At 42.2% G+C, this 18112-nt stretch overlaps 1 protein-coding gene across 1 annotated transcript in view; it reads left to right on the forward strand.

Moving 5' to 3' along the window:
- Positions 1 to 8982: 8982 nt before the first annotated feature.
- Positions 8983 to 18112, forward strand: part of LOC135489156 (octopamine receptor beta-2R-like) — a 70559-nt gene continuing 61429 nt past the window's right edge. Inside the window, exon 1 of the mRNA XM_064774365.1 lies at positions 8983 to 9315. The gene's annotated coding sequence lies outside the window, so the exon portion shown is untranslated. The remainder of the gene's footprint in view (positions 9316 to 18112) is intronic.

Below are 18112 nucleotides of genomic sequence, written 5' to 3' on the forward strand. Positions count from 1 at the left end.
TTTAGTTTCACGGCCGAGGGACCTAATATTTCAAACAACTTTGGGCTTCAAGACAAAAGTGAACATGAACGCCACAGTCAATTTCAGGCCGAGGACTACTATTCTATCGACGGAGTCTTAAAGATGAGATGTAATGTCCTAAAAATCCCCCTAACGCCTGCTTCCTCCCACGGGTGCAATACTCCGTCAAAATTGTCAAGTAGATCGCAAGTCGTAAAATGGACCTCTTGGCGAAGAACCGGTCACAGAAGTGAGGTAATTACGGGGTATCACTCCCACAATGGCGACTGGTTCGGCCGGGTCGTTTGTAAGTTGTCTTGGTGAGATGTTGACAGCCCGCCTGGGAGCGCCCCGCGAGAAACACGAACAAGTCGAAGGCACATCATTCCCTATTTTGACTGGCCATGTGGTGGTGTAGGGTGGTCCCCGAGGCGAACATCAGAGCCAGCCACATCAACTATCATGGATGTGACAGTGTACGTCATGTACTAAAACCATTACGAACTGCATATGCGAAGGATGAAATGGACTTTTCTAAAAGTTCCATTTGCTTGTCAAGAAAAAGATTAGCATTGAAGACCCGGGTGAGCCATTGTTCTTAGCTTAGTAATTATTCTAAGTCATCAACTAAGATGTAATAGTTTCTGGCAGAAACATCGGGTTTGTTTGGGAAATGGTTTGCCTCCGAGGGTTACTTTCATGCGTGCATCACGAAAACACCATACGCGTATGTTCACGTTAAAAGAATCATATTGGGACGTGTGAAAAGGTGTAGAATCCGTGAGAAAAGAATGCTTTATTATAGAAAGTGTATTATTTTATTTGTTTTTGCTTGGAAAATGTACCTCAACTGACATTTTCGTCAATTAGACGTATTCACGTTGAGATATTTGCGGTGCTTATAGCGCTTGCCACTGTCTCTGCATGGTCCGGACCAAAGCACTTCACAACAACCGCGTTCTCGGCCAACCCCGACGATTTTGAGCCCGTCCTTCCTTGAAAATTTGCCAGCGGACGCTGACTGGTTGACTCAGCAAGTATGCGATTCCTGGGGTCGAATCCGGTACATCAGATCGGGAAAAAATGGAAGGATCCACACATCCACCTATATCAGTATCTTGGCAAAACGCAGTTGGAAGTCCCGCAAGTTCACGTTTCAACTCCAATAGCAAACGTAAAGAGATTTTGTACGCCGTCCTCGCTCGCAAATTTGCTAACGCTGAGTAGTTACCTCATCAAGCATACGCTCAGGCTAAACGATTGCGCTTCATTTTTTGATGCGTAAGGAGGGAATATCGTGACTAGGCGTCATCAATGCTCAAACATGAAGTGCATTTTCATTATGTTAATCACGGATAAATCAACGAATGCGTCAGCTGGTTTGGTCTAATATAGAAATATGGCTGTGCAGAGCGACGTCGACGGGTATGACGGGTGTTAAAGGTAGTGTGGAGGTGAAGGGACGAAACGACATCATCTTCATGCCAGTAATCCATCGACAAATGAGCAAAAAGAATCATCCAACCAGTCCATGTTCCTTTAATTTCTTATCAGCATAGCAAGAGTCACAGATTAAGAACATTAATAATTATCTGCTTGATATTGGTCTTGTTAGGCTGGGCATAATTTGTACACATCACATGAGATAGGCACAGGAAATCTCGATGGTCCGAGCGATCTATTTCAATTGTTCCGCCATTAGGAGCTAGTTCGTGGTGTTTGGCGATGAAAGGCGCTCTATTCTCAAGGACGGTGCTGGACAATAAGATATATGGTGGCCATATGATACAGTTTATGTCTGATCTAAGACATGCATGTGTCGAGTCATCAAGAATATTAATTTTGGATCAACCTTGTTATTTCTAAAAGAATATGCTGCATGGTGCATGTGCAAAATGTCGACCGCTGATGACGTCACATTCGATAGAATCCAATCATGTGTCGGATGTTAATTCTTGCCATCTTTTCATAAAGTATGACATTAACAGTTGTGGTCGATATGACTTGGACGAAAAATTATTTTCATGGGATATGAAGTCTCAATTGACGGAATCCATGTACATAGCGAGTTTACAGTCATCAGGTGTACATGTACGCGTTCGTCCATTCGTGTTGGTCTATTCTCGGTCTTACTTTTGTACTTGGCCTTGAATCAATAGGCCAGGATGAAAGAGGTACAAGAGGATGTCATCAGAATTAAGCCATCTACTTGATGAATATCGTAGACTCTCCTCCGGAAGATAAAGAATAAAGCCCTTTACCAATATGTATGTATCCCTGCCTCCCTTTGTCCGACATCGGAAAGTGCACTTCCCTAGATACATGATTTGAGACGTTGGGCTTTGCAGCGTTTGAATTATATTGTTGGCACTGGGAGGCCTTTTTTACTCTCTCTAAATGACAGCATGCCCAGCAATTTACAGCAAAATCTCGAATTTCCACCTTCACTGATGGTGGAGTGAAAGGAGGAGTTTGGAATGGAGCAACATGGAACAATGTTTTCATGGTTCATTACAGCGCGTTCAGTTCCCCCTGGTCTTTTGGGGCCTGATATTAGACGATATCAAAGGGTATAGTCATCTCGCAAGCTTTTATCCATTTAAAGGGCGAAATGGCGAGGAACACGACCCCACTGAGCCAAAGAGGGATTAACCTGGCCTCGAGAGTATATCCAGGCAAGATGGCGGAAGGATTCTATAGAGTTGCAGACGACTTTTCCTTGTGAAACGTGATGCGTCGACTTTGTGGCCTCCAAACAATGGTGGCTGATCTTTTGTGTGTCAAACTTATTAACGAGTTAATGTCGTCAGCCGTTCTCATTCCGTTGAATAAAATTGAAATTGGAATATGAGGAGGATGTTAAGCATTACGCGGAGTTCAAAATGGGCGGACACGGATCGTGACTATCATCCAAGGCATTTTTAAGGATGAGGGACGACTAATACTGACAGTGACCCTTATATTCTGTCAGCAAAATCATCAGGATTTTGAACTACGACAGGATTATACGTTTACTTTAGGCTGTCCGAATTGAGCTAACGTACATGTACTTTGGTGTGTTGTTCAAGGTTCAGCCGAGTTCGGCATAAAATGACCAAATGAAAGATAGTCCTCCGGCGATATCGTTCGTAAGCTTTATCCAGGAGATCCATGCATCGTGTTTCATGCAACTCAACACTTTTTCCTGATACTTTTCAAATCTGGAATCAGGTTCAAATTTGTGAATACAACGCACTGCGATTTGTAAAATGAGCAGCAATTCAAAATATGTTTTCAGGCTTTTGTGTTGTTCTTTCTTGCCAGTTTTGTAACATCAACCTGATATAAAGAGGAGAGATTCGGTGAGATTTTGATGTAACCACAGCTTTGTGAACGACAAATACATATTTGACAAAAAAGACAAGCTACTCCTGTATAATGATGTCATCATTGAATGGAAGCCTTTGTGAAAACACTGCCGTTTGCAGCAAACTTAAATTTACCTTGCTTCAAACATATCGCCGACAGTAGAATTAAATAAGTCTTACAAAAATCACATTTTTATGATCTGATTTGCCAAATAACCTTTATTCCCAGAGATAATCAATCAGGTCCACCTCTCTGTCAAGCCGGACCTGTCTCCTTAATGGCTAGCCAAATGCTCTCTCACCCTTAGGCACTATCCACACGATTTCTCCATCCGCCACAAAAGCAGGTCGGATTACTATTGTGATTTTTAATTGTAAAATGGGCACAATGATGACACCTCGCCCTTAGCCTTGGGTGATGTTCGAGGAAGATGTTAAGATGATAATTAGCCAGTCAATGTGAGGATTAAAATGTCGATACTTCACAGCACGAGAAAGGATCAAGAGTTGCAATTGGAGAACGGTTCTCACGTTTTGTTACTCTATTATCATTAAAACTGAAATTTGGGGCGGGAGTGTAGTAATAACTCTGCCTTGAGCTTTATTTTTAAGTTCAATATTTTGTATACCGGGTACATCAACTATGTCATAGATACTGTGTCTCTCCTACTGATATTGGATAGCACCAGGCTGTGTTGTCATAATTTGTTTTCTGCATCTTGGATGTGGCGGCCAAAAGGCGTCTTTGGCCATGTCCTCTAAACGCTAAAATCATTTCAGGGCGCCAATGCCCTATGATGTTTGACTGAAGTTCCGTAGATCTTTGGACTGTCTCACAGAGATTCGTTATCAACACATCGAAGTGACGAAATTTAAATTCATATTCGCCAAGTTCCGGTTCCATCACCTCAATGTTGCGAACGATACTAGAATCTGTGGCCATGTCTTAAATTTTCAGATATTTGTATACAATTTGTTACTTTCTCACCACCTTTCGGTGCCAACGAGGGCAGAATGGGCGGCAGGTCCTTGGCCGAGGTCGGGTCACCCATCCTACTCACCCAGGGGAATGCCCAGCCCCGGGGAGAGGCGCGCAATCATGGATGTCGACAACCCAATTAAACGTGGAACGGAGCTGATCGGAGTGTGAGCTAATTTAAGGCTGATATTAATTACGAAATGAGATGAATATAACGGAGTGACATCAACATCTCCACGATTCAAATGGAATAATTTATAAGATGGCAAATTGCTTCTGCCAGAGACGCAATGTGGTGGATGATGGCTGCAGTCACTTGCTCTTCAATGGGCGATTGGGTTGAAACAAGTCAAGGAGTCATGCATGTGGTGTGAGAAGAAAAAAACTAAAGACTTTTACTGTCTGAAATATCAAAATTGGAAGTCTAGGGGCGACTGCATCTTTAACCGTTCTCTCGCAACAGTTTAGTACCGCGTTTATTAACATAATATCTGCCCCAGCAGTCGAGATCGACTGGTCTTCACTGGCCATAGAGAATCCTCAGGCTACAATCATAAGTAATCAAAGACAGGTACTATAAAAGTATGACTCAAAGGCAGAGTTCCCCCTGGCATGACTGTCCTCGTGAATGATTCGTTCGCGAAATGATCTCAAGGTAGTGGTAACTAAAGACGAAAGTCGGGGCAAAGTTTCCACCATCTCACGCAGAAGATCTTGAGGGCGCGCGGACAGACGTGGATGGACCAGGATCAGGTGTCGTACCTCCCCGGCCGCTCATCGGACCGGTGAGAACTTCAACCATAGCACCACCAACCCTCCGGCCATCGGAAATAAGCTATTCGTAAACACGTGCTGTTTAATGATTGCTTTTAATGCTTTTGATTCGGACGACATCCAACCTGTCCTTTTCCTTTCGTCGCCATTCTGTTTCCTTCGGCGGCTATTTGATTAGTTGTACACAGCCCGCCAACAAATCTGTTCACTATATTTTCTCCAGCAGAATTGGCACATTCGGTGATAAATTCTGAAAGTTCGGCATAAAGCGCAAGCCGTCGTGTTAAATACACCTAAAGGTGGCAGCAACTTTATTTCTGAGCGACAACGGACCAAGTAAGACAGTGTGCGAGGAATATTTGCACCGCAAGACAAACGCCATGGCCATGATGATGGCTCTTGTTTATCCAACGTATACCGGAGGGAACATGCATCTATTTCAATTTAGAACTCAAGTCTATCATTTTTCGTTTTGGGGAACCACAGGTTGTCGTCGAGGGAGGAACCTTCTTGAAAGAACAGCCGACATTTCCGGGTCACGTGCAACGTCTGTGAGACCACGTGCACGAGAAAGGTCCGCACGCGCACCGCCTTTACCGTGAAATTTTACATCTTCGGTGAGGCGTCAAACGTATTATCATTTTGCTGTAAATACCTTTGACTGAGATTTCGTTTCTGAATGTAACCATCTGGCATTAGGTTCTTTGACAATGTAGCTGCATTATAGGCCCTAGCCTGAAGCGAAAATAATGGCTAAGGAGCTATTTAACAGGTTTTCGCGGAAAATAATGGAAATTTATGACTTTCGCTCTTGGTAATTGGACATATGTCAACATAAATTGAGATTGGATGAGGGTACACTTTAGTCTTCCGCTTGGCATCTTATACGCTAACTGTCCATGTTGGCAGTTGGCGTTTGAGAAGTGAGCAAGATGTCAGCACAGAGAGCAGTTTCAGATATATATTTTCTGCACCTCAAAATAATTTGAATTCTTTTGGGTGTGTCTGCCGTTTCTCTCAATTGGCTGCTTTCGCCTGCGGGTTCTGAGAAAAACGAAAGAGCCGTTCCGGGTACGTTTTACTGAACTGATCGGGCTGGAAATGATTTCTTTAGAATGACTGAGCAAAGTCGAGAAAACTAAAGCGTTAATCAGATAAATAAAATCAGTTCACTTCAACCTTTTTCAACGCCAGGTTCTTGAGAGATATGAACAGTCCCCGCCTGAACCACCGCAGGTTTCCTCCGTAGGGTGGAGTCGAGCCTCGTGCTAGAAATCTGCGTCAGCTGGCTTCGCCCTAGGAGGCCGTCATCGCACGCGGCCGAAAGTTGCCTCGCTATTGAAGGATGGCCCTTAGAGTGCCAATTATTCATGTAAATCATCAATAGGACACATTATCCAATCTAAACACCACGTGAGGCTCTTGTGGCGAGATTTCCTTTAATTCTCATTCGCACGAGATTCTCGTGGGCGAAATTCCAACCTCTTTTTTGTTCGCCTTTTTGTAAATGGGATTAAAACACGTTTTTTTAATGAAATTGTTTTATCAAGGTTGATAGATATTAACACTTTTTTTACAATAGCTCTTCAGCCTAAATACAAAGTCAAATATCATTATAAAGGCATCCTAACTCAAACATTAAAAATTGTAGCTCCCATTCATAAAGTTTGTTGTAGATATATTTTATGTTGAACGCACCACATAGGTCATGGCCGATGACACAGGACAAGAGGTCTCAGAGGAAGCTTCTTGATATGCCTAACAGGCTTAGCAATTTCCTGCATTACGTGGAAGGTTAAAACATTTCTGGCCTAGCCCAAAACACGATATATTGTCTTACAACAAAACCCGCTCGCACCTGGGCTTAAATTCCCATATTTCTAAAGTCTTATCAAAGCAGGGTCACCAGGGCAAACCTTAATAATACCGACCCCCACGAAACACCTTTCACGCTGGTAGATAGACCTGTGGCAAGGGCTAATAAACCAGATGAATATTGTGTATTAGTTAAGCTGGTAACTTCATCTGGTTGGCGTCATACATTATCTCCATCTCGTGATACCATCATCCATATGGCGTTCTACAGTATCTCCATCTCGTGATCTGTTGGACAGATACCTTCATCAGCATGGAGTTCTACAGTATCTCCATCTCGTGTTCTGTTGGACAGATACCTTCATCGGGATGGAGCTCTGCAGTATCTCCATCTCGTGATCAGTTGGACAGATACCTTCATCGGGATGGAGCTCTGCAGTATCTCCATCTCGTGATCAGTTGGACAGATACCTTCATCGGGATGGAGCTCTTCAGTATCTCCATCTCGTGTTCTGTTGGAAGTATTATACGTAGGGTTAAGCCGTGCCATATAACTGGACAGATACCTTCATCAGCATGGAGTTCAACAGTATCTCCATCTCGTGATCTGTCGGACAGATATCTTCATCAGGATGGCGTTCTTCAGTAACTCCATCTCTTGCACTATTGTGCAGGTACATTCTCACCAGGATGGACCTTTACGGTACCTCCGTCTTCTGGTCTCAGTTAAAGCACATGAAAGAGCCAGCCAAGTGCAGGCGTTCTGTTCATATTTCCGTCTTATTGGCGATGAAGCTTCAGGAGTCCAGATGGCTCTTCGCATGTTGAAAGGTGGATGAAGGGTAATCGAACATCCAGGAGAAGACTTGTTCGTAACACCATCGTGGTAACGATGGATCACGTTAGAGTCTATGCATTAAGACAATGACATGCATTCCGTCATTCTTCGTACCTCGAAGTACAAATAAAACGTAAAGGAGTTGTTTTAGATAAACTATTTGCTGTAATCCTTGCTCGCGATAAATAAAACAGTGTACCGTTTCCAGCGTTCTCCAGCCGGAGGCAGCTGGCTGAAGGCATTGGCTCGCATTCTCAGCTGACGGAACCAACGTTAAATTCCAATGTTTAAGTCATTATAAATCTCCACTTACACAGAGATCACTTACAGATCACTCACAGGAAGCTTCTTTCAACAACAACGTATCTCAGCAGTTGCTGTAAAACTATTTTCGAGATGTGGAAGTTCAGTTTTGTCCCCAGGTGTGTTGTACTTTAGTAAACAGCAGTTTAGAGTTTGTTTACCTTGCGTACGTCTACCGCTGTTTTCTTCCTTACTGCTCAAGGCGCCATAATGAAATCATTTTAAAATGTAGCTTCCTTTTCCCAACCGTACCACAGGTGATTCTATCCTAAGGATGTTCATGCTGACACTAATAGCAGACAGTCCCCTGTAACAGAGTAGAAGTTTAGGATGAACCACACTAAGATAAAGGTCCACAACTTCCCAATGCATATTCTACATTCTACGCCTCTGAACAAGAGTCTACTGGTAGCACACATGCGTTCACAAATCTTCTTCGAACGTAAGCCGGTGTAACATCTGTCAGTTTGTCCCATGTTTCAGTGTTACTCCTATCGTTTCCATTTTAACGGATAAGGCGATCACTGGCTGAACGACAAGCATTCGAGGCCAGTTGAAGGGGAAACACTCACACACAGAAACACTCACAGATACTACACCGGTTGTGAATGGAGAATAACACACAAATGAACGCGGTGAATATGCAAACCGAGGTGAATGACTGATATACAAGAAAGATCTCATGAGACAAAAATTGCCGTCACGTAATAGTCCATAATTATGTCGCGAAAAAATGAACATGATTTAGCGCTTACACCTGTCAGCCCCAGCTAGAAAACCTTTCTCCTTGATTGGAACTGTGATACCTTGTTCCCAAGAGATATACGACATGTTTACAATAACAAAACTACCGCAAAGTAAAACATAAGACGAGGTTAGCCGGTCCCACAAGAACGGAATCAATAATCGAATGGCAATGATTTGCTGTACGTGACGTCATAGCGCGCCGCTGCTCCGTTACGCGATATGGCGAATGAAGCAACGCGATATAATCGCTCTGACGATCTCCACATGGCCGCTCATGATCTTTCTCCCGCATATAGCATTTAGCCAAGGCACTTAGCAGGACGTTACGGATACTTTCTTGGGCTATGGAATGTAATACCAGTAATCCTTGGAGGAATTCTTCATCACTTTCTTAGAGATTCTTGCAGTTTTCTTCCAAAGATTTGAAACCTATACTTGGATTAGATACTTTATTTCATCAACGGGACGCTTGACAAACTATCGGGATATATACTTTTGGAGGCAAAACTAAGGTAGGATTGCATTATTTAGCCATAGTATGTTGAGAAAAATGATGAGGCTAAGGTGACGTTTCTTACCATGATATACATTTTATTTTGAATTGAGCGAGTAACAAATAGTAGACTCACATGACCAATATCAGAAAGTTGCTTCTGGTACACTTCCACTTCGCTACTTCTGCAGCTTTGCTTTGCCTTCAAATGGAAAAATATCTTGATTTACAAAATAATATGACAGTTGTTTACCCATAGTACTTCAGAAAACATTTGCATTATTGAAAACAAATGCCTGTGCGTGTCAGATTGCTTATTGATGAGTCTTCCACTATCGTTCTGCATGTCGTGATTTCTTCATCTATGCGATACATCTTTGGTTTGCATTAATCAATAAGAGATATTCTAAGCATCGTCTGCTACATGTAGATAAGACACAAATACAACACCGATAACAACAATTGGCGCTTCTTTATCAAAACAATCTAGCTTGGACTGCTGCCGCGTCGTTACTGTCACTCCCTTCTCGGGCGATCGATCTTTTTCTACGGTCAGGATTCGACACTACCAAGGACTTTCATTTCTCATTGACCGCTGCATGACTGTTTGTCATCCTTTCAGCTCTTTCGCGTCCGATTAGACAAGACCTGGACTCAAGATTTCTTCAAGCTCTCAGGCCATAACTTTGGTAGTTATTGTGCCAACTGCATGCATTCTTTGGCGCATGATGGTATGTTGCACGAACATGGCTCGGCGAACAATTTCTCTGCTACCATGACCTCAAACCATATTACATCCACTCATAAACGTTGGATGACCTGATCAATCATATTGGATCCTTCATCAAATCTTGGCAAGATGGGTTCGTACTCGGGACAAACCGGTGGTAAATCTTGCACTATGCAATGCTTCGGGCACTCCCGAATGTTGAAGATGGTTTCGAGACTAAATGCTCGTGATACCTACATCGGAATCTGCTGGGAATGTCGTCAAACGATCGTGATGAGCCTTCAGAAAGGTTGTGATATATCCGTTTATAACTAAAGAGTAAAGGTATCATTATTGAGTTGGTATATGCTTCGATATTGATTCTGGGGTCAGTCAACGTTCAAATCGTAACATTTAATATCGGTTTAGATAATATGTAAATACATAATGACGTCGACCCAGCCTTTAACTGTTGACGTTCACGCCTGCAGCTAAGTGCTATTACATGAACCATAAAGATTGACCAACAAAAACGGATGTAAAGTTAGAGAACTTGATCTAAATTTGTTGTCAGTCCAGTCCTCCTCATCAGAACTTCCAACGATGACGAGCATACTGGTAATGCAACTTTGGGGATCTGATCAGATAATACTACCAGTGGAATTCGGCCGATGCGAGTCGGTACCCCCTGCAGGCTCGGCCATGGCATGTTCGTGCGGGTCACTCATCAACCTGACACAAGCATTCCGTCATTGGACGATGTTGTTGTGAATTATTAACGATACTTAACAGTGATGACATCAATATGTGACTAATTAGAGTTGTTTTGGCTGACTTTGTAGCTTGACTCATCTGGTGGCGTTGAAGCACGAGTGGGGATTGTCAGTGCCAGCCGACAAGTTCGATCTGACCTGTTTCATCAAGTGGCCACCAGGGGATAAAACTTACCCCCAAGGGACTCGGGTCTAATCGCTGGTCGGTTCGATCACCGATTCTTGTCGCTGGCACCTGTGATGACCAACGCAAACGAAATGTTGTCCCCTGCGAGCATGATCGCAGGTCGAAGCGCCAAAATCGCTCTTTTGTGGGCCGAACTCCATAAACTCTACAGTATGAAGCCCGAACCAAATGAACAGTTACGTCGTTGTTAACTCATTAGCGTTCTTCATTTATAATATAAACTTGCATAAACGAGAAGATCGCCCGTGATATCAAGACAACACACACCTGCCCCTCGCTGTATTATTGCCTAACTAATTCTCAATGAATTACACGATAGGCCAATAAGTCATGATATCAGTATCTAATGATAGCTATTGTTTTCAGTTGGAGGTATCATACGTTTTCAACAGTGTATGGCATGAGGGGGAGGGGGATCTTGATATCAAAGTTATGAGATCAAAATGTAGTTTTGGAAACCATATGGTAAATCGGATGCCCTCTCCATGCGGCCACGATAACGCGGACTAGATGTAGTTAAACTGGCATCAACATCCTTCTATTTCCCATTTGGCTTGCTGGGGAATCGCCAATTTGTTAAATTGCAGTCACAAAAGACGGCGGACGTGGGATCGTGACCTCCTGGCAAGGTCCATCACACTTAATATCCTATCGCTTTTGCCGTCGAACATGCGGTATTATCTCGGTCACCATCATCATCATCTTCTTTGAAGCAACTATAGCTATCGTAAGCTTCGCACTTATCGTATCATTTAACTAAAAATACCTTGCAATTATACCTTTCCGTCGATCGCCGTTGAATTGTCAATATTTTTTTACCGTCGGATTGCCATTGATTTAATTGTTTTGAAGAGAGACGACGAAGGTGGAACCCCAAACCACCCCCACAGAAGCGACAAGCACGCAACTGGTCATACGACAGCAACTAAGGTTTAACAACGCTTAATTAGGTCTGATGATACATTCAGAGCGAACACCCCACCAAAGACTTAATTTTGACACTGATTTGATATCGATGTCACTCAAAAAGAATGCAACCTACGCTTCTGGATGATCGATGCCATTTCTGCCGGCAAAAGTGCAGTATGATTGTTAGAGATGTTACAGTTAAATACATTTTGGTTACCAGTCTCGTTTGTGATGTCTCTAAAGCTTCTTTATCAGTTACACTAATGAGTCATGGCTCCGATCATTTTGCAGCCAAGTTGTTATCTTCAGCAAGATAAGATTATGTCGTACTCGCGGACTGCACCGCAAATGACACAACAACAGTCGGTGAAGTATGAATGATTCGCTGGTTCAAAAGGTCCCTAGCCTTTTTTGCCGTAATCAGCCATCTCTGAACATAACATAGTTCAGTGTATCACTGATTGCATCACCAAATGTCGCGTGACTCACTTTGAGCCGGCAAGCTAAGAGATACAAATTGTAACTTTCTTTTGACTACTCCGACAGTGAGTGGCATCATCGTGTTGCATTTTGAATCGACAGTTTCGATCCCTAAGTGTCTAGCGAACTGAATAGCTGCCAAGCAGTCGAATTTGCTTGAATCGATTTATCTTACTTCTAAAACGTTCACTGTAGACTGGGAGGAATTATTCTTCTCCAACATATCTAAGGCGGGTTGAACGTTTTTAGTGCCGCTATCAACCTCGATGGTTCTACGTCAGAGTTATAAGCCAATACAAGTGACTCGGACGTCTGTTTCCGAAGTCAAATTGGTTTTATCCTTGTACCAATATTGATAATTGGGCAATGTCTATTGGCCAATTTTACCATTTCATTAAACGGCTTGGTCAAATATCTCGATCATATTACTGAGTATTTGTGAAGTGAGACATAGGCACTGAATTAGTCGGACAGGCAAGATCGATCTCGCTTCTTCGCCGACCCGCTGAAGACAAAGACTATGTCTTCGGGTCGCTTTGTTTGTGTTCAACAAGTGCCCGCCGATATCTAGTGCCGGCTGCTATTTGGCTGTAGACGTCCGGTCCTGTTGGTTCATGTCCTCGGAGTTGGCAACGCTACGGGTGCTGTGATACCAATCCAAATACGTGTACCTTCCAAGAGCAGAACTTGTGCTTCTCTTCTCAGTCAAATTGGCTTTGTGCTTGTTCCCATATTGATTGTATGTCAACATCGTCAGTCAATTTCATTATTCCATTGACGGCATTGTGGCCCGGTCAGTCAAATATCACGATCAGATTACTAAGTGTGTGTAAAATGAGATTTGTTTGAGTTTAGGAAGTGTCCGTTGATATAGAGCGCTGCCATTTCGAGATGGTTTGATGGTCCGGTCGGTTCATGTCCTCAAGAGTTGGCATCGCCTCAGGTGCTCTGGTAAGAATATCTTCCAAACAGCAGGAGTCAAACTGAGGTAGACCAGGGATTGACCACGAAAATTGATTATTAGTAAAGGTCTCTGGCCAGTTGGACCATTCCATTGACGGGTTGATGGCTCAGATATCTTGATCAGATAACTTAATGGCTAATATTCATAAAGACTAGTAAATGCTTTTACTACAGTTTTCTACAGAGATGGCTTGTGTAAATGTACATGAAGTTTAAAGTAAAAGCATTTACTAGTCTTTTATAAATATCAGCCAATGTATGTAAAATGAGACACTAGACACTGAATCGGTCAGACAGGCGAGATCGATCTCGGGTCTCTGCGGTCCTGCTAAGGACCAGTATTCTGTCTCTCTGTCGCTTTCAGTTCAACAAGTGTCCGCTGATATCATGGTTGGCAATTAAATGCATCAGATAACTAGACAGTCAAGTTCGGTCAAGTCCTCGGAGTCCATTGCACTGCTATGGAGAACGTCATGAAGTGAAATGTAAAGCAATGAATTGCACTCATCGAGAGGGGAGAAGCTGTGAAAACACTCTTGTGGGCAATACTCCGCTGAGCTGGAATGTAGCAAATTGAATTTTCTGGATATTTGAACTTCGGGAGGTGGTATATCCAGCAGGGTTTGACGTGGTTGAGTTATACTGTTCCTGGCCGTTTCCTTGTAGCTTTGGGCCAAGATAACATGAGTTATTACCAACAGTTGCAATGTTTTATATCACTGATCAGGAAGAAGGTACCCGAGGTAGAATGTTTGAATTCATAAATGAAGTTAATTTGTGAAGTCGCTAATAAGCCTATAAGGCAAATTTGAGTCATTGATTCAAGTCTGTCGAGTTTAAATCCGTGTTTGAGTCCCGGTAATATAAAAAATCAAGGGATCAAGCGTGATTAAAAACATTTTAAGATATATGGAAACTTCTCAGTGATAAATTTGAAGGAAAAGGGAGGGGTGAACATCTTCGAATCATCAAGTTTCTGATTCAAGTCCTATTTCCTCTGTCGGTGCAAAAGAGACGACAGCCATACTCCCACGCCACTGCCCACGCAATAGACTTCTCGTCCTCAACCTATCAAAATTGAATCAAATTTCTAAGTGAATTTCCTAATATGATTGGGTAATACCAGTCGACACCAAGAGAAAGCAATCCTCCGGCTCTGTTTGAATGTCTCGGAGACTTAGAAAACATGCCAGTAACAAAATAACATGAATTGATCTTTATCATTAGGATTATCAATCATCTTTAGCTAATTAGCGTGTCATTGAGACGTATCTTGTAAGCTTTTTTGTAACAGATTACTGGAATTAATTAACATAGTAACATCTGTTTGGTTTTGATATCGAGATGACTGCATAAATTTGAAACTTCGGTTTCTAGTTCAATTTGGGTTAGTATTTCTCATCATTGCGAGAGAGTGATGAGGTGGCTTTTTCAAGCATTATCGTACGAAAGGGTTTCTATCATACGTATAATATTCATTTCCGTTGGGGAGCAATTAAATATTCTTTATTGGTATTCTGTTGAAGTTAACATAAAAAACCCAGCCTAAATGTTATCAATAGACTAAATACTCATTATAGCTTTAAAACATGCATTACAACAGCAGCTAAATGTTCGTTGGCGTGAAAACATTCAATATATTGGATTATTGATTCTAAGAACTCTTTAAAAGACAGGGGATCGCTGTCGGGTGGCAACATATGACTCACCCTGGTAGTTTACCGATATCTTACAAATGCATACCATAATGCAATGCTGATGCACTATGATAACTTCTACCTGTGGTGCTCAAGGAGTGAATATCGGGTTCTCGTGGGGCGATTGATGGCGACATGGTCAATCTCTTTCGACTTTCCTGATGACTCCTGTCGCAGGTTGTAGAACGGCCTTCCAATCAGTGGTAATGATTGACACAGAATGAGCCACGAATGACCAATGAAATAATTTCACTTAACACTCCGCACATCATCACAAGTTTCATTATATCTTATTGCATTTGCGCCTTCAATGACACGTTAATAAAGTCAATTTGTGATCCTATCTTGCGGGGAGATCTGCTCAGTGAAAGTAATCACTGCTTCCAAATAGAGTATTATAGAACCATATATCACTTTGGAATCAGCTACCAAATCCCATTTTGGCGGAGCTGAATCCCTTTCCGCACGGTTATGTGCGATTTCCTGTCGATATACTTACGAGCCGGTATGTCGTGATTGAATACTCAACTGTTGCTTCCGTACGAAGGGATTTGCAAACGTGTTGACGCTGTATATCAGCAACCACAGTTTTGCAGCTGAAGCGTTGAAATCTTACACGCAAGACGAAGAGGTCTTTGCAATATTTGCTGTGGAGAATTCCTTCCTTCGTCACGGTAATGGGCGATTTCTTACCGATGACGCGCAGAGATAGCGGGAGTTTTGTGAGTGAAGCGCTCAGCTGTTTCCTGTTGCCTTCCGTTGTAAGGGAGGGATCTGTCCCGGTGTCTGCTAACATATTAACGGCAAGTTCAACATCCAGCGCAATAATAATCGTTAAAGCAACGAGTCAGGAGTTTCCTTTCAAACTTGATTATTATTATTATTAGGAATAACAGTGTCATCAATATCAGTACACCGAGATAATGTTTCAAAAATGGCATTGTCACGTGCATTCTAAAATGTTTTAAAAGACGTCTTTCGCTTATTTATTGAAGAAAAACAGGAAACACAGTAACTAAATCTTTATAATAGAGTGTCATCAATTTCGAGCTGATTGATAAAACGTCTACTGGAATGGAATTATGTTTTTAATATATCGCCTCCTTTGATATGTGCCGCTCTTATCTATAATCTTCAATATTTCTTCGTCAGAATCAAACCACTTTTCTTTAAACCCATTAAGAGCTTTTACAAAGAAGGTCAATAGGATGTGAACACAAAAACAACATGAGTAAAGCACTTAACTGTAACGAATTCTATATTGTCGAGGTGATTTCGTATCCTTTTGTTCTGTTTGTGACTGCCGAGTTTGAAAGCAATTATAAGTTGAAAATCGATGACTGTCTTGTTTCAAAGCCAAGTTTAAAGGTGACATTGGCCGAGTTTGAGAGCTTGTGAGCGATAACTATGGCGATGGCCTAGTTTAAAGCCATGAATTTTGCTTTGACATGTTTTGACGCATAGAACCAATTAGGAACAAGAAAAGAGCAATCAATTTCGAATTCCAAAATCCACCCCCCCCCGAATGATTCAAGTTCCATCCGTTGCCACCAGTTACACGGAGTAAAATTCGGACTGGATTCGCCGTGAAACAATTTCATTATAGTGTCTATGGTCCTCATCTCTACCGCCATGACAATGCCAAAGTTACGTTAACAACATTAATTGCTTTAATCCGATTGCATTGAAAGAAATCGAAATCCTTGACATTTCAACATGGATGCTAATGCGATGCGCCCCGCGAACTTCTTGAGATAAATTACATTTTTTCCTGTCTAATAACTCTGGTTAATTTCATTACGAGAATAATTGCCTCATTTCGTTGAGGTCGGATCAGCATAAAAGAAAGTGAAGCATAATCGAGTTGAGATTATAGATGAACAGTTCTATTGGGGCAGAAGAAGAGTTCGTTGAACGTTAGCTTTTGTTAGAGTCACATCTCTATTTCATCGGGGAAATTAGTTTCTCGATTTCTGAATCACTACACAAAATACCTTAAACTTACCCAAAATAATTTTTTTCCCTTTCCGTAGTTGTTCATTAAAACTGATTGGAAGAAGACTGTATACTGATGAATCAGTGAGTGGGTAGTTGAGTCATGTCTCTACAGCTGACGTAACGAAACCATGGACTTGTTCTCAATGCCGTAACAGAAGCAATAACGGTCATGTAGCTTGTAAACTGAAACGCCATCGCCTTGTTAACGCCTGGTTATAACAGCAGTTCCGCGTATTAAACTCTTACAAAACTGATACATAACATCTTTATATACTCTTCGTATGAGGTTATTAGTTAAGTCAACCCTCCCTGGTGTCAACCGCTGTGGGGTACTTGATGTATAAACCAGGCAAGACCTTCCCACAAGAGTCAACTAAGGTTCTCTTTCAAGGTTCCAAACTCTTTCAAAAGTCAAGGGGAACGTTGTCCGAGATTCTGACCACGCTCTCTCTCCGGAGGACGGCGGAGTCATACTAAGCCGAGAGGCTGTTTTTTTCTTTGAGTTGTTTCATTCATTATTCGGCCCAGGCTGCCAACGCTCACACAATTAACGTTTCTTCCACCAAGTAGTCTTTCAATCAAAAACCAAATCCGGCATTTGCATCACGCCGCCTACGTTTGACGTGGAGTGCTTACGATTCAGCCGACGCCTGGGAGAAAAGGCTTGGTTTACACTCCGGGGTGAAAGGATTGTTATTTGTGTTTGATTCTGATTGCAAAGACGAACACATTTGTTACAGAAAGATGGGCCTTCCAACTTCAAAAGATATATTGCTATGTCAACGCAGATAGCCTGTAGATGCTGGCTATGAACGCTACCAAGGAAACTTCTCAATGTTCACATGTGTTCCCGTCATGTCGTTTTCCTTAATCAGATACATTCATCTTGCTAAAACACGCTAAATATCATACATCTAACCAGTATCTAGCCCAATTGCGCAATCATCACAATAAAGCAGTTACGCTTCTTTGGGAAACGCAGTCACTGCCTTAATCTACCTCCTGGATCAATTCACAGTAGGCCGCTGCCTTCAGCACACCATCGACAATGCCGCATTTCCTCGAAGAATCATATGTAACTGGCTCGGGTTTCTTTTATC

Source organism: Lineus longissimus, chromosome 6 (assembly GCF_910592395.1).
Source record: "Lineus longissimus chromosome 6, tnLinLong1.2, whole genome shotgun sequence".
Classification (NCBI taxonomy): Eukaryota; Metazoa; Nemertea; class Pilidiophora; order Heteronemertea; family Lineidae; genus Lineus; species Lineus longissimus.